The 18,524-nt window shown below is 39.4% G+C and overlaps 1 non-coding gene across 1 annotated transcript; it reads left to right on the forward strand.

The window, feature by feature from the left end:
• Window positions 1-863: 863 nt before the first annotated feature.
• Window positions 864-970, forward strand: LOC125617539. The gene has a single exon (XR_007348581.1). It is a non-coding gene; the product is annotated as a U6 spliceosomal RNA (small nuclear RNA).
• The last annotated feature ends 17,554 nt before the right edge of the window (window positions 971-18,524 follow it).

Raw genomic sequence — 18,524 nt, forward strand, 5'->3', positions numbered from 1 at the left:
TTGACCGGGAAAAGGGCAAAAGCCTAGAATGGTTCTCTTCAAAGATGATGTGGCCTACTGACAAAGGAGGCCAGTGATATCTGGCCTTTGAGTGGGCAGGGTGGATTTTGGAATGAGCCTGCAAGCTCAACTAGACCAAGACTTGATTACTCTAGTTTCTGAGGCTCCTGGAGGCAGAATCACCAAAGAACTGATAGGGGAATGAAACCCTGTGAATCCAGGCAAAAGCTCATTCTATGGCAAGAGAACCCATTCTGCCCTTACTCTGGGTATGTGTAAGGCTGTAGTATATTTTACATTAAATGGCACAGAACAAATTTCTAAGACCCTTGGGTTAAGTAGGTGTTAAGGCTTGTCAAATAGCAAATTTCTAATTAAGTGCCTTTTTAGTTCTGCATAGGCCTCTGAGATATGGAAAGAAGATAAATTATCCCCAGGAACTCTAAAACAATTATAATGTTAAGGAAAATAAAAAGTACAAACTCTGTACCAAAGAAGGAATTGAATAGGTAGAAAAGAAGTAAAAGATCACTGTGAGCTAGGTCTGGGGGAGGTGGGAATGGAGAATAAGGATTGTCACTAGAGGAGTTTAAATAGGCATTTTTCCAGTATCTCAAATCTTTAGCATTCACAACCTAGTCTTAATAACTGGGCTGAGCTGGGTCTGGTGGCACACACCTATAATCCTAGTGACTTGGGAGGCTGAGCAGGAGGATCACAAGTTCGAAGTCAGTCTGGGCAACTTAGTAAGAGCCTGTCTCAAATATTTAAAAAATAAAATGAAAAGTGGGGGTGTAGCTCAGAGGTAAAGCTTTCCTGGATTCAATCCCTAATACTAAAAAATAAAAATAAAAAACTTTAAAGTACTCACTTCATTAGCACATATATTGAAATTGGAATGATACAGAGAAGATTAGCATGACTCCTGCACAAGGATGACATACAAATTCATGAAGCATTCCATATTTTAAAAAGGACACTACTCAGAAGGGGCCTGCTCAGATATAGAGCCTGCTCACACAGAGGTTGTTCAGAAGGGAACAGTTCAACTGGAGCTGCCTCCTTCCATAGGACCCTCCTCTTTATTATTATTATTATTATTATTATTTGTCAATGCACCTTTATTTTATTTATTTATATGCAGTGCTGAGAATCAAATCCAGTGCCTTGCACATGCTAGGCAGGCACTCTCTACCACTGAGCCACCGCCCCAGCTCCAGGACCTCTTTATAACAAGCCAATTCCCAAAAAGACTCCTCCTCAAAAAGGTAACAGAAAGTAAAAGTTCAACATGCATAATGAAATGGCACAAGCCCTTACTGAAGTTGGCTCAGTGCCTATTAAAGGTGGCCAGCTTCTAAAGGAACATAGAAGCACACAGGAACTTTTGGCACCATCACCAATGCTGCCAAAGGAAAACTTAAGAGGAGGCAAAAGACCAAACATCATTCTCTGAAGATGAAGGAAACAAAGACCCTCTTCTACAAGTGGGAGCAGAAGAGGCAGAGAGGAGTGTGGCTGATGCCTGTACCAAGGCGTCTACTAGTGTTTCATTTTCTGGACAAAAGTTGAATATACCAGAGGGTGAAACTTTAGATGATAAGCATCAGACTGATTCAGCTGTGTTTTGTGATATGGAAATGGACACTGATCAGAACCCAACAGAGAATCTCCCAGGTAAAGACTCAGCAGTTGAAGAAGCAGTTTCCGAATGGCTTCTTTCCCCACCACAAGAAGAAAACAAAGCGGTTTTCTGCACCAGCTTCACCTTCTGTTACTATGACAGCAAATGAGTCCCAGGAAATTGATTAAGATGAAGGCACCCACAGTCAAGATGAAAATGACCTAAGCGACAACATGTCAGAGGGTAGTGAGGATTCTGGACTGCATGGAACTTTACAAAAGATGCAAAGGACAGTCTTGGCAGTCAAAATGACTGAGGGAGATTTTGTTTGTATCTTCTTATGATCATTCTTTTAGAAAGGAAAAAAAATTACAGCAAACCCCTCAATTACCACTGGTTAATGTGTACTTCCTTGAAAAAGCAGCTAAATGGCAGGAGTAATTAAACTTTGGACTAGGTTGCAGTTTTTCATTTGTAAGGGCTATAACTTTTTATGTTCATTTATAGTAGTGGAACAACCTTTTATGATTGCTTTAATTAGTGTCCAATGTTGATTTTTAAGAGGCATTCTTTTTCTTAGAACTTCATGTATAACTATTGATTGTTGTATAAATTATAGCAAATCCAAGGTAATTAGTGTAGTAAAACCTGCAGATACGTAAATCTATTTAGCTTATGTTTTCAATTGAAATGAGAAGGCCCTGATGGGATAATAGTATTCGATGGCTTTGTTACAACTTGTCAGTTTTTCTCTCTGTCTTATATATCACTTTAATTTAAAAATTGGCTTAATAACAAATTACTTGAACAATTTGAATGCTTTATATAAAGTTATCACTTTAAGAATTTTTTCAAATATTTATTTTTTAGTTGTAGTTGGACACAATACATTTATTTATTTACTTACTTAGTTAGTTACTTACCTATTTATTTTTATGTGGTGCTGAGGATCGAATCCAGGGTCTCCCACATGCTAGGTGAGCGCCCTACTGCTGAGCCACAATACTGCCCACTTTAAGATTTCTTTAGAAATGAAAAAAGACATTTAAATTGAAGAAAAATTCACCCAACAACAGATATCATATTAGTCCAGGTATTTACTTTCTGAGTTTTGATTAATATTTTTTTGTGTTAATCATCATGATTTTGGTGTATTCTTTTGTTTTGGTGCTTTAATAGCTTAAGATGTTGTACATTTCTTGTAACCTATGCAGTTATACTTTTCTAGAAATAGCGTTTGTGGTGATCAGTAACACTTTATACTCATGTTTATTTTGACCTCTTTGGAGGGATGCTTTTAGGCTTGTTTGCAAAAGGCAGTTTTCTTTTTTGCAGAATAATAAGTGTGTGCAGGTTTGTGAGCAAATGAAACATGCAGGTTCAATCCATTCATTATGATTTTCTTATCTTATGTCTTGTCAGAATCTGTATTTCACATTAAGTTATTTATTTTGAATGAATATAGTAAATTCACAGAGCTCTCTCTCAATTTTGCAATAAATGAACCACTGGAATTAAAAAAAAAAAAAGTAGGCTCTCAGTTGGGCATCACCATAACTGCAAAGGAGATCTACCCTCTGAGAGTACACTTGGACAATCAGTCTGAAATGAAAGAAACTTTTTTGGTATAAGGTGGAAGTTTTGTTAGCTTAATTTTACTGTATAAATTGGGGGTTTAAAAATACCTTGTCATCAATAGCTAGTAAAATATTTGTCCTAATAAAATACTTCTAAAAGCAGAAAACAGTTTTACGGGCACAAATGCTCATCTCTTTTGTACTCTTTAATCAGCTAAGAAGAGCCCATAGAAAAAGTAGTGAGAAAAATATGTCATGTGTGACAATCAAGAATTGTCTTCAAGTATTAAGTGCAATAATGATCATGAGAAGCAAAACAAACTTTGAAGCAATAGAGAGGATGAATAATCTGTCCTGAGGAAAAATGCAAAGATCAGCTGTGACCAGTGTGAAGTACCTTGTTTACTTCCAGAGAAACTCCACTAAATGTTAAAATCTTTAGCAAAATAAGAGAAATGTTGGACCGTAATGTCATTTTTAATAATGAAGTAGCCAATGTGAGTTCTTACTACTTGCCAGATCTTCTAAATTCTTTACTTTCATTAGTTCAGTTCATCTTTGCTTATCAAATTATAAGCACTACTGCATAAACATGTGTCATTTGCTATAGGAGCAGTTACCAAGAACCTGACCAATAAGCTGAAGAATCTGAGCTGACTTAAGTTCATCTGTATTTTGACAAAGGATGCCAAGAGCATTTAGTGGGGGGAAGGACAGTCTTTTCAACAAATGTTGCTAAGAAAACAATATCCACATGCAAAAAAAATGAAGTTGGACCCTTACCTTACAAAATATACAAAACTTTTTTTTTTAGTACTAGGAATTAAATCCAGAGGCACTCTACCACTGAGCTATATCCCCAGCCCTTTTTATATTTTTTATTTTGAGACAAGCTCTCCCTAAACTGCTGAGCATGGTCTTGAACTTGCAGTTCTCCTACATCAGACTCCTGAGTCACTGGGATTACAGGTGTGCACCACCACACCTGACAATGCTAGCCTTCTTAACCTATTGACATATTTCTGACTACTGTCTCATTTATTTATTTTGATTACTATAATACCACATTATTACAAACTGATCCTTTTGTAAATTGACCTTAGTGGTCAATTAATGAATGATTGCAGTGTTTTTCAAACTGCAGGTTGTTACTCATTAGAGGATGGTGAAGTCAGTTTAGTTGATGACAATCAATACCCTTTAGGGAGTGTAGCTTAGTGGTTAGAGCATGAGCTTATCATGTATGAAGCCCTTAATTCAATCCCCAGCACTACAAAAGAAAAATCACTATCCTGTACGTCAAATCAAATAGAATAAATGTCTATTATTTTAAGATACCTAACTGTAATTTAAAATATATTTTTAGGGGCTGGGATCATGACCCAGTGGTAGAGTGCTTGCCTGACATGTGTGAAGCACTGGGTTTGATCCTAAGCACCACATAAAAGTAAATAAATAAAGATATTGTGTCCCTCTACAACTAAAAAAGTGTAGAAACTATTTTTAAAAAATAAAATAAAATATATCTTTTACTATGAGTCCAAGTTTTTAAAAAAACATAAGAAACATATATGGTGTATTCAGATCTTATATTTATAAATAATCATTAAGAAAACTGTCAGGACTGGAGTTGTGGCTCAGTGGTAGAGTGCTTGCCTGACATGTATGAGGCCCTTGGTTTGATCCTCAGCATATAAATAAATAAATAAATAAATAAACTAAAAAATCCATTGGTGACTAAAAAATATTTTAAAAAATAAAAATTTTATCTGTATTTGGGGTAAAATTGGGAGTTCATAACCAACTTGAATCTAATGTATGAAATATGATATGTCAAGAGCTTTGTAATGTTTTGAACAACCAATAAAAAAAATAAAAATAAATAAAAATTTTAAAAAAGAAAAGAAAACTGTCAGCCACCTACCCAGGAGGCTTAAGTAGAAGAATCCCAAGTTTGAAGGCAGCCTAGGAAACCTAGCAAGACTCTACCTCAAAATAAAAAATAGAAGGGATTGTAGATGTAGCTCTGTGGTAGAGCACCCCTAGGTTCAATCCCCAATAGAAAAAAGGAGGAGGAGGAGGAAGCCATAACTAAGGCACTTCTTAACTACTGACAGGGATGTTCTTGCTACCACTAAGCTACATCCCCAGCTCTTTTATTTTTTTGAGTCAGGATCTTGCTAATTTGCCTAGGCTGACCTTGAACTTGTGATCCTCCTCCCTCAGCCTCCTGAGATGCTGGGATTGTAGGTGTGCACCACTATGCCAACTGTTAACTGGATTTTTTTTTTTTTTTTTTTTTTGTACCGGGAATTGAACCCAAGGGCACTGGACCACATATCCCTAGGCCTTTTTATTTTTTATTGAAATAGAATCTCACTAAGTTGTTCAAGGTCTTGATAAATTGCTGAGACTGACTGAACTTGTGATTCTCCTGCCTCAACCTCTGGAGTTACTGGGATTATAGGCGTGCACCACCACACTCAGCTTATTTTTTTTTTAAAGAGAGAGAGAGAGAGAGAGAGAGAGAGAGAGAATTTTAATATTTATTTTTAGTTTTCGGCGGACACAGCATCCTTGTTCGTATGTGCTGCTGAGGATCGAACCCGGGCCGCACGCATGACAGGCGAGCGCGCTACCGCTTGAGCCACATCCCCAGCCCCCACACTCAGCTTATTAACTGGAATTATTAAAAAGCAAAACCCATTATCAGATATTAGGATAACCTGGGACATAGCTGGGAAAAGTGCTTGGTGCTTTGATCAGCTCTTGGAGTAAGGGGGTCCTCTGTGAGCTCTACCTAGCAGACTGTGCTTCCACTTGGGTAAGCAGAGGCACCCCAAGTTGAGAACAGAGAGTTGTCACCTCTTCCCCAACAAGCATGGCCACCTTGAACTGCTCTCAGACCCAAACTCACTCACCAACACCAGGGACTTGACTCACTCTCAAGTCTCCAACCAACACAAAAGGTGTGGAGAAAGAGAGATTCTGTTGCAGTGCTGGAATGCTTTTCTCACCAGGCAAGCAGGAAGTCCTGACCCAGCCAGCTTCTCAGCACCACCTGCCACCCAGCACCAGGCACAATCATGGAGCTGCCAAGCAATCAAAGCTTATAAACAGGGCCCGAAAGTAAAGGGGTCCGGGTAAACAGAACAGTCTTAGGTTGGCAGCATCTCCATGGCCCCACGTGCAGGCACCAGGCTGGTAAGATGTATCCAGACTTGGCCCACATGCTCAGAAGCAGAGATTCCAATTCACCCTTTACACCCAGACAGAGAGCTTTGCACCCTAGGACAAAGGCCTCCACCATAACCCTGGGAACAGCCTTTCCAATCACATCCAAAAAACTCGAATAATCAGAAGCAAGGCATAATACTCCTTTGCTAAAGATCCAAAACCCAAGTCACTTTCAGTCTGAGAGCAGCATCAAGGGAGAAAGCTGAGGCCATGGCTTTAACAAACTTGTGACTGTCCACCTGTCCCATGCTGCCATGAGGCAGACACATTCCCACATGCAGTGTGCCAGGCATCCTGGCTTTGAATTCAGGTTCCTCTATAACCTTTAAACCAGCTGACAATGCCACAAGGTGCTCATTTCTGAGTCCACCTCTTGAGTTATAGAAGAGGTTTTTGTTTCTCTGCAAACACCAAAGCTCTCTTGCACAGATGGAAGAAAGACAGATGGACAAAAGGCAAAGGAGAGAGCCAGGAAAGAAAGAACATTAAAGTGCACATGAGTGACATTCAGGATGATGACCAAGTTCCTGGGCTGAAGCAGCTGTTGGTGGCTCTGTGGTAGCATGCGCTCGGTACACCTCCACAGCATGGGCACCGTGGGAGCAGTTGCTGCAGTCTCTGCCCCTTCTCCCCAAGGCAATTTCCTGGTAGAATTTCTTTGGGGGTTTGTGGAGCTTTGAACTGCTGCTCGGAAAACCAAGAAGCCTTCTTTCCAGGCTCAAGAGCAATGGCCAGTGTAGCTCTTCCTCAAGGCCCAACTCTCCAGCAAAGGTGGAACACCCAACAGGCCCTAGGCATCTACACCTCGCTCAACCTGTGAATCCTCTGATGCTGCATGAAGAAGCCAAGGTGATGGAAGCTGTCCCATAGCACTCTAACTCACAGAAGGCCTCTCCCCAGTGTGCACAAGCCAGTGCTGGAGAAGGAAGAACTAATGCTTGGAAGACTTCCTGCAGACTGCACACACATAGGGCTGTGAACTCTTTATGTGAACTCTGTGAAGCTGTGCTAGACAGTCCTTCAAACTGAAGGCCTGTCCACACAACTCACTAATGAAGGGTTTCTCATTAGTCATTCCTCTGGTGGCACAGGAGTTGGAACACCACTGGAAGGTTAGGCCTCAGTGGAAGCCCTCAAAGGACCTGGTCCCTATATGCACTGTTTGTCAGTTCGGGGGCATCCTGTATACCTCACATAAATGCATGATCTTCCCCAGGGCTCTTGGGCTGATCCCTGAAACCTGGCCACTGCCTGTAGGTTTTGTCTGTTTTCCTCCCTTCAGTGGTCCTAGGAAGCTGCACATTACCCATGGCTGGGAGGAAGCTCTTCTTGAGGCCAACTCCCGTCTGGGTTCTTCTCTGCAGGTGAACTTTCTCATGAACCCAGGCTAGCTGATCACATCATCTCTTTTGGTCAATAGTCTTCCTTGACCTGGGAAGGAACCCCTCCATGCTTCCTGAAACTCAGGTCTGTCCCAGTCTTCAACCTAAGGCTCATCCCACTGTTCCAGGTGAGAGAGAAGATCTGGTGGGGGCTGCAAAATCCCAAAGCAACCAAGCTCCTAAAGCAGTCCAGGATCATGGCCTGGTTTAGGGCCCTCTGGCTGGGGCCAAGACACCTGCAATCTTCTCTAGAGAAGTACACAGTCATGTCCTCAAAGGTCACTGGTACACAAAACACACATGGGCTCCAGAATTATCCACTCTCAGGACACATCCAAGAGGACTGAAGTGGTCACTCTGGGAAAACACAGGTGTCAAGAAGTAGATGGTCTGGAATCTGAGAGCCTCTCAGCAAGTGGCAAACCTAGAGCTACACCCCCTCTGCAGCAGGACTCATGTACTCATGTATCAGTCCTCTGGGGCAGTGCAGGTGGATCCAGGCTTAAGCTGGTCTGAGGAACAAGGGTTCCTGGATCTGGCTCTAGAAGATATAGCTGTGTCCCACAGGCCTGGAGCATGGATAGTGGTGGGCACCCAACCCAGCACAGGAATCCACTGGTGCTCTGACCCTGCAATGCATGGACTTCAACTTCTATAAATAGTATTTCTCTCAGGGCCTGGAAGGGAGAGTGGACCACATCTCCTGCCCTGTGGTCCTTGAATTGTGAGGCCATCCATTTTCCAAAAGACTCTTGTGGTTTATAGAGTTACCTCAGAGTAATTCCACAGCTTTGAGGATTCAACTGATGTCGGAAAGGAAAAAAACCCGTAGGCCTCCCGGGAGAATATCTGCAAGGTTAGCCCCATCTTCTGGGATAGATATAGACTCTATGTTGAAAGAAAAGAAAATCCCTAAGAAGGATGAGACAGTCTCCAGCCTTCCTGCATCTATTGTGGAATTGCTTCTCTAACAGTCATCCTCCCTACATCCTCCCTTTCACTAGGGTACAGGATGCTCAGACCTGAAGACACCATGAATAACATGGTTCTTATTCACTATAGGAGTTTTCCAGCACTATTTGAGGTACAGGGAGGGTGTGGGCCAGGGACCTTAGCCTAGTTTCTGGAATTCTGATGACCCAGATTAGAACCCTGCTCCTGTATGTGAAGTAATCTGACGGAATACTGCTAAGAAATCCAAGTAAGTCCAAAAATATTTTAAATAATTTTAAAAAGAGTTAAAATTTAATATGACTACAAAGGCTATATAAGAGAAGGCAGCAGTTATCAAGACAACTGAAAAATAGTGGGGATTTTTCTTCCTCATAATTCTCCAACCACTTACCTTCCATTTTGACAAAGCAGAAATTTGTCAGAGACCACCAGAGTGCACCTAATCCAATAGAGAACTTGATGGGATAAGGAGACTCTCCATGGGTGTTTTCTAATTTAAAAGCCATCTCTGTGGTTAAGAATGACAGGACTGGGGGAAGGGTGTGGCTTCTGAAGATACAGAATTCACTTGATTTACGAGGGAAAGAGAGGGTGCCCTAGTCAGACCACAAATTACTCCTTCCTGGAAGAGTGACACCCTAATCTAGAGGCAAAGAAGCCTCTGGATTCCCTGTTTGGGAATCCATGGCTAATATATGATAAGTAATTTTTTGTCTGTCTACAGATGTATAAGAAAACTGAACTCTCTGGTATTCAGATGTGAAGTGGTTGTCACTTTTTTTTTTTTTTGAACTGCCATTCAGTTTATTTGTTTGTTTGTTTGTTTGTTTGTTCTAATGAACTATGCATGACAGTAGAATGCATTTTGACATATTGTACACAAATGGAGCACAACTTCTCATTCCTCTGGCTGTACATGGTGCAGAGTCAATCCAGTATTGTAATCATGTACACGTACATAGGGTAATAATGTCTGTCTCATTCTACCATTATCCTTCCCATCCCCACAGCCCCACTCCTCCCTTTACTCCCCTCTACACAAACCAAAGTGTGTTCATTCTTCCCCACCACCCCAGCATTACTATGAATCCGCATCCAATTATCAGAGTAAACATTCAGTTTTTGTTTTGGGGGGAGATTGACTTATTTCACTTAGCCTGATAGTCTCTAGTTCCATCCATTTACTTGCAAATGCCATAACTTCATTCTTCTTTAATGCTTAGTAATATTTGATTGCGGATATGTACCAAGGCTGTCACATTTGACTCAGCTATCCAGAAAAGTACTATTCTCATGTATGTGCATGCACATATGCACACACAATTGTTTCCATTGGCTAAAGTAGTTAAATTGGGTTTTTTTAATTAAAATAAGCTCTTTCCTAACACATTTGAGGCCTTGAGTTCAGTCCCCAGCACTGCAAAAATAATTTTTTAATTAAAATTAAGCTTAGCCAGCTGGGCATGATAACACATGCCTGTGATTCCAGGAGGCTAAGTTCAAAGCCAGCTTCAGCAACTCAGCAAGACCCAATCTCAAAATAAAAAAAATTTAAAAAGGACTAGAGATGTATCCCAATGGTAAAGTACCCCTGGATTACATCCTGTACCAAACCAAAAAAAAAAAAAAAAAATTAAGCCTAGATACTCAAACATCTTTCTTTCTTCAAAAATGAATATAATAATTATTTTTTTTATTTTTAATACCTTTGTTTTTATTTATTTATCTTTATGTGGTACTGAGGATCAAACCCAGGGCCTTGCACATGAAAGGTGAGCACTCTACCGCTGAGCCACAACCCCAGCCCATAATAATTATTTTAATTAGATAATTTTCTAAAAAATGATTAAAAGAATCAGAAATAGTTGCGAAGTCATGATAAGATAAAATTTTCATTCTAGTGAGAGTGGGAGACAGCATGAGAGCTAACTACCTCATTGAAGTATTATTATATAAGAAGCCAGTAATCAGTTTCAAGACAGATTTTGGCTCAAAATGGAGAAGAGCTTTCTAACCATTAGAGCTTTCAACAGTGAATATAGTGTGCCGTGGTTGAATAAAGTAAAGGATGGAGTGCACTTTTGTAAGGCATTAAGTTCTAAAGACAGTAGCTAAGTGGACCTCTTGATAGTTGTTAAACCCTAAGAAACCAAGACTGACCAAAGGGAAAACAGTCACCTCCCCATTTTGTACTTGGTCACTGAATGCAGTAACAGAAAGAACACTTGCACAGTTCAAATGATTTCTTCTTGAATTACCTCCTTCCCTCCTACCCTTCCTTTCTTTAATCTCTTTTACTTCTTGTAAGTTAGAATATAATTGAATTCTAGTAAATTTGAATGTACATATGATTCAAATTCACTTTATATGCACATAAATATTTATATTATATGCATAGAATCTTTCTGAAAAGACAGACAATAAACTAGCCGTGGTTGCTGGTTGACTGGGAAATGGAATTCTAGGGTGAGAAGATCTAGGATGTTGCACATCTTTTTAAGCTTTTCACCATGCCCTTGTATTTTTTTTTTTTCATATTACTAAGCCTCTTATTTTAATAGCTTCTGTGAAGAGAGTTAAACCTCTTGACTTTTTAAAAGCATTGAAACTACTGTTGTTATTTTCCAATTTTTCTTTGATGAAAACAGCTTATAAAAGAGTAGAAAGAATATGACAGTAAATATCTACAAACTTTTCATCTTTATTCAACAGTTTTATTACCTTTTTGTCCTATTGTTTTACATGGATTTATATATTTGTAAAAATCTTTGCTAAATCTCTTAAAAGTTGCTAACATCATGATATTTCCTGCCTAAACACTGTAGTATGAATCTCCTAAAATTAAAGTGTGTGTGGGGAGGGTTATTCCGATAAGACCCCAGGTACTCAAAATCTAATCTTTAGGACCAAGGATGTAGCTTAGTGGTAGAATACTTGCCTAGCATGCATGAGGCCCTAGGTTCAATTGCAGTACCGGGGGAAAAAAAAAAAAACTCAAAACAATCTAATCTTCTGACAATGGCTCAGTCTGCTCTACAGTCTGCAGTGGCAGATGGCTCAGGGCTTAGAATTGAGCTGCCCTCCCAGGCTTTTGGTTAAACATAAAGTAAGATTAAATATTGACATCTATCCAGTGCTTAACAGTTTATATTTTCTCCTGTGTTAATTCATTAAACTATACCATATTCTTTTGTAATAAAATATTATCTCCTAGATTTGTGTTTAAATAAACTGAAGCTGAGAGGGGGGAAAATGCCTGAGAACATTCAAATATAAGCAATGAAATCAAAGCCAGACTTCAAGTCTCCTGCACTAAATTTAGTGTTTTTTTTTTTCTATTAGGGTCGTAGTTGTCCATCTTCCTAATTCTAAAACTACTTTATGTTCTTAAAAATTATAGAGAACCCATAAAGAGCTAATATGTATGACTCAAATCTATTGACTTTCACTGTGTTAGAAATTAAGTGGCTCAAGAGGCTGAGGCAGGAGGATTGCAAGTTCAAAATCAGCCTCAGCAACTTTGTGAGGTTCTAAACAAGTTAGTGAGACCCTGTCTCAAAATTTAAAAAAAATAATAAAACTGAAATTTTAAAATATTCATTTCTTAATTCATATAAAAATAACAGACACATTTACATGTAGACCTAAATGATACTTTCCATGAATAATAACTGTAATTCTAAGAATTTTGCTGAGAAGAATGTCATCCTTTCATTTTTTTTTTCTTTTCATTTTACATTTTTACAAACATGGGTTGCTTGCTGGGGATGTGGCTCAAGCGGTAGCACACTCGCCTGGCATACGCAGGGCACTGGGTTCGATCCTCAGCACCAGATAAAAATAAAATAAAGATGTGTGTCCACTGAAAACTGAAAAATAAGTATTAAAAAAAATTCTTAAAAAAAAAAAAACATGGGTTGCCAACCTACTATTTGGATTCTCATCCCAGTCCCACCATCTCCACTGATTAGCTGTTAACACTGCAGAAAAATCTTCATATTAGTGTGTCCAGGATTGCAAGAAATTTTGAATGTTAGTGAAACTCTGTGCCTTTGATAATTTCTCAATTTTACAACATTTGTTATTAGAGAAACAATGGGACTCAAAGGATTATATTCCAATCCAACTGGGCTGTCTGGAGATTGAAGATGGGCATTGCTCAGACTCTGTATTAGCTCTGCAGGAGCAAATGAACAAGCATCCGTGGAACAGGCAGGGCTTACCAAAAGACCTTATCTGGCACTGTGGGCTGGTCCAACAGTCTCATCTTGCCTGCGATCCACATGGGATAATAATCTCAGATCCCAGCCCAGGTGCAGATGATGGCACCCAGTCTGATGGTGACCCTGTACTGAGTGCACCAGAGCAGACGAGAATGTTTGCATTCCAGAAAGGGATAACTTTCACGCATTTGTCTCATTGGTGCCGGTTTAGGTACTTTCAGAAAACATCAAATATTCATAGGGAGGCTTGTCTGCATGAAAAGATATTTGGAAAGTGTGCTAGAGTCCTTGCCACCCATCCCCATCATTGTATCCCAGACTTCATCTTGAGCTACCCACCTTAGATCTAAGGTAGTGTGCAGTATTCTACTGGCCAGGATCCCAGGGACCTTCTTTCCCTTCTTCCCTATAATCCCCTTATAGCCTCACCCCATTTGGTCACACCTCAGGAACTTTCTTTTCCACATAGGCCCAAGAAGAGTTCTCCTCTATCTAGAACCCCAGGGCAAAATAAGATCCTCAACTCTGGGGAGCACTGGTACCAGAAGCACACCAAAAGGCTGACAAGGAGACTCCCAAGGAAACAATTTGGAGGTAAGGAGCTTCATGCGCCCAGGCTCTGGGTGCTGCAGATCTGGGCTATGCTAAGGGATCCTTTCTCTTGTACTCTCTACTCCTCCTACAGGATTGGGACTCCTTCACAACCTGGGATGCCAGGACTTCTGGGTTTCCCAAATAATCCTGGAAGTATTAGAATAAGGCACTGTGGGAAGCAGATGGAAAATACAAGGAAGGAGGACCTTTGAGGATCTTCTAGCCCAGCCCCTTTCCCCCAATCTACTTAGGTAAATCTGTTTTCAGGGATTGGAAGGAATCCACCTGACCTCTACCTTCTGTGAAAAAATTCCAGCCTGGAAGGTCCTGTATTCAATGATTCTCAGATTTAGAATCAGCCCAGGAGCATTGTAAAAACTCAGGTTGCCCAGCATGCCCTCCCTCCCATCCAGGAGTTAAACACACTAGCAAACTACTTAACCTCTCTGTTCTTTAGTCTTCCCATCCATAAAATGGGATTAGCAGCCAGGCCCAGTGGCTCACTCCTCTAATCCCACCCAGTAGGTTTGGAGGCTGAGGCAGGAGAATCATGAGTACAAAGCCAACCTCAGCAATGTTGAGGTGCTTAGCAACTCAATGAGACCCTGTCTCTAAATAAAATACAAAATAGGGCTGGGGATGTGGCTCAGTGTTGAGTGCCCCTGAGTTCAATCCCTGGTTCAAAAATAAATAAATAAATAAATAATGGGACTAGTAATAGTATCCTACTTACAGTTTCTTCCCAAGGATTAAAGAATGAATATGTTAAATCACTTAGTCATATGGAAAGTGCTTGATAAATATTAACCATCATTATTTTATTAGTATTCTTGGTTATTCTTTTTTTTTTTTTTGAATTTTTTTTTATTGGTTGTTCAAAACATTACAAAGCTCATGACATATCATCTTCCATACAATTGATTCAAGTGGGTTATGAACTCCCATTTTTTACCCCAAATACAAGTTGCAGAATCACATCGGTTACACATCCACATTTTTACATAATACCATATTAATGACTGTTGTATTCTGCTACCTTTCCTATCCCCTACTATCCCCCCTCCCCTTCCCTCTCATCTTCCCTCTCTACCCCATCTGCTGTTGTTTAATTCTCTCCCTTGTTTTTTTTTCCCCTTTCCCCTCACAAACTCTTATATGTAANGAAGGAGACCCTCATTGTTACACAATATTCTTGGTTATTCTAATGCAGGTGGTTTTCTCTAGGGTGACAAGCAGGGTAGACTTACCAATGTGCTGGGGGGGCATAATTTTCTCTTTTTTAATCCCATAGATTCTGCAAAGTATACCTGCTCTATGCCTTTCTTCCACATATAGGGATGCACAAGCTGGAAGCCATGAAGTCTCTTAAACAGATGATGCTCATTTCATTGGTTTTCTCTCAGCCACAGTGATGGACAGTCTAATACAACCATGTAATCACAGGAAATAGGTCAAGAGACTTCCCAGGAATCTGTTACCAAAGCAATGTGATCTTTGAGCTCACGACCTCAGTGCAGGGAGGTGACTCTATACTCAGGAGCCTTGACCTCAGAGACCCTGTCTGAATCCCACCTTTTGGGCCGACAGCCAAATGGAAACAAATGTTTTCAGTGCTCTCTATTGCCACCTTCTGCCTACAGACTTGTTTAAAGATTCAAACATTAGCTCTAATCAAAATAAACTTTAAAAATCTATATTGGGATTAGTATTGATTTGCAAGAAAGTCTTTTTTTCTTTGTTTCAAGATGGGAAAAGGCTAAAAATTACAAAAGATTGATTTGGCTTTTTATAGTTTGTAGGTGTGGCTCAGCTTTTTAATGTCCCAGGAACTTTTGTAGATAAGGAAGAACATTCCTGTTTATTCTTTCATTAATGCTCATTTTGAAAAAAAAAATGAATAAATGAACTTCATAAATCAAATTCTTGAGTATTTAAAAACTGACAAATTGATATGCATTCCCCCCCTTTTTAACTTTTAGTTAAAAAGAATAAGTCCAGGTTCTGGGATTGCCTAGCAACGTGTGAGGCCCTGGATTCAATCCTTAGTACCACATATAAATAAATAGATAGATAGATAGATAGACAGGCAGACAGACAGACAGATAAGTAAATGTATTATGTCCAGCTACTATATATATATATATATAAACAAGTCCATCATGTTTATCTTTTTTTATAGCTTAAATGGCAAAACATTACCAGTATAAAACTTATATGACTATAGCAAAGGCATTAGTATGCATTTCTTCATCATCTCTATTATGCTGTATAGAATAGAACAGTTCTAGAGTAAATAATTTTGGTATTTTACTCTTTAGAGTATTGCTATCAATAAAAGAAAAAGGATTCCATCTCAAGACCTATTGAAGATATATGTCCAACTCACCAACCAATTACTTCTAGGTCAGATCCCCAGACCTAAATCAGTCAAATATGTTCCTCCCCTCCTTTCTAAAAATTTTAAAGTATCACTTATTTAGTATGTGCAAGGTTCTCCACTCAGGGCTTTACACACATTATTTGACTTGATCTTTGAAATAATCTTATGAAAATGGATATTCTTATGCCAATTACAAATGGAGAAACAGTGGGAGAAATTCAAATGTGTGTCCCGCCTCTGTCACTTTTCTTTCTGTGTGAACACACACTCTGACAGGAGTCCATAAACTCCTTCTTGGCAGTAGGGATGATTTGTCTATATTCTCCTACCCCTGAGGCCCTAGATACATAGTAAAACACTGGAAGATTGACTGTTTTAGTAACTACATATTTTCCAACCAATTGGCCCTACTTAAGGAAACCCTATTAATGAATAAACACCAACCACATAGATATTTGACCATATAGGAATCCCTATATATGTCGTACAGGGTCAAGAAAAGTCCCTGCTAAAATTGTATGTTAGTTGTTGGGAAGACTTACAAAAACATCTTTCCTATCTTTCTCTCGGTGGTAACATGGGACTCCAGACTCTTTCCAGCCTAAAGAACCAAGTCTTTTTTTTATATTTATTTTTTTTTTAGGTGTAGATGGACACAACACAATGCCTTTATTTTTATGTGATGCTGAGGATTGAACCTGGGTCCTGCCCGTGCTAGGTGAGCCCTCTACCGCTGAGCCACAATCCCAGCCCAAGAACCAAGTCTTTAAGGAAATCTTGCCTCTGGGCTTGAAATTCCTTAGGCAGTACATGCCTAGGCCCACACAGACAGATAAGAAGAACTGCTAGGGTTGGTCATCAGCCAAAGGAAGAAGAGGAAGAAAAGGCTTCAGGAGGCCCCTAGGGCTTTAGATTAATTGGTGTGAGGAAAGTCATCTAGGAGACACACCCAGGCTTCACTTTTGATTAGGACTACAAAGCTGTCCACAACCTGCAAATCAGTCCATACAGGCCCACCCATAGTCACATAGGACATGTTCTTTCTGTTCCTTCTATACTAGAGCACAGTCCTCTGTCTCCATCTGGAACTCAGAACATCTTCTCCTACAGGTACTTATGCCCTGCTCCACCACCTCTACTACCCCTAGTGCTAGCTAGGATTAGGGAGGAGGCCTATATTCAGCTTGAGCTGCCTGGGTCCCTTTTTATAGCCAATATTCGCTTGTTACATACATGGGACTTGTTTTTCTCCTTAATGACTTCAGAAATAAAAACTAAGATAACTGCAGTTTGGTCAAGAAGAGAAAATAAAGTTTCCCTGTGAGCCTCAGAAATCATGTTTGGCAGGTTGCCTTTTGCTTCACAGATACAAGTACCTCAATTTTTAACTTCTAGATAAGGAATGCTGTCTCAAAAGAATGTGCTTGCAAGACTATAAACTGTGAGAGTTTCCAGTCTCGGACCTTCTACTAACTATCTCAAAAGACTTTATTGCTTCTGATAATACCTTGAGATAGCCCGCTAGCAACCAGTCAGGTATGACTAAAGTATGGACAAAACCCAACCAATCTCAATTGCTTAAAAACAACTTTTGTAACTAACATGACCAATCAAAAATTGTCCAAAACAAGTTACTTCACCTCATTCCATTGTTCCCTGTTTTTCCTTTAAAAACCCAGTCTTCATACCCTTGAAATCTTATTCAGTTTCTAATTGAAACTATATATCCCAATATGCAAATCTATTCTGTACCCAAACTAAAACTATCTTTGCGTTTACCTTGCTTATACTTTCTTGGTTTATATGAAATTTTGTTGCTCAGTGTTCTTGTCATAATATTGTCTTAGTTACTCTTGTGTATTGCCCTGATTGTTAATATGATGGAAAACTTAGATCTTAGTTGTATTTAATTTAAATTAGAATGGTCAACTAAAAGATTCTTATCCAAGAATTATATGAATCAAATTTGCATGGTGGGGGCTGGGGTTTGCTCAGTGGTAGAGTGCTTACCTAGCACATGTGAAGCATTGGGTCTGATCCTCAGCACCACATAAAAATAAATAAATAAATAAATAAATAAATAAAGGTATTGTGTCCATATAAAAAATATATATTTAAAATTTTTTTTGCATGATTGCTGTTTTCTTTGGACATTTGGCTAATTCATCATTACTGGGAGGTACTATCAGACCCTCTTTCTACTTAGATCTTTCATCTATGATCATCATTGTTGCTTGGCTTTTGTTCTTGGTATAGATCCAACTTTTTCTTCATTTTTTGAGGCCTATTTAGAGTTTACTAGACCCACAGAGAAAACGTGGATATCTTTATTTGATAGCCAGGCCAATACTTCAAAAAGAACCTAACACCAGGGCTGGGGATGTGGCTCGAGTGGTAGCGCGCTCGCCTGGAATGCATGCGGCCAGAGTTCGATCCTCAGCACCACATACAACCAAAGATGTTGTGTCTGCCCAAAAACTAAAAAATAAATATTAAAATTTCTCTCTCTCTTTCTCTCTCCTCTCTCTCTAAAAAAAAAAAAAAAAAACCTAA

This window comes from Marmota marmota, unplaced genomic scaffold, assembly GCF_001458135.2.
Source record: "Marmota marmota marmota unplaced genomic scaffold, marMar, whole genome shotgun sequence".
In the NCBI taxonomy this organism is placed as follows: Eukaryota; Metazoa; Chordata; class Mammalia; order Rodentia; family Sciuridae; genus Marmota; species Marmota marmota.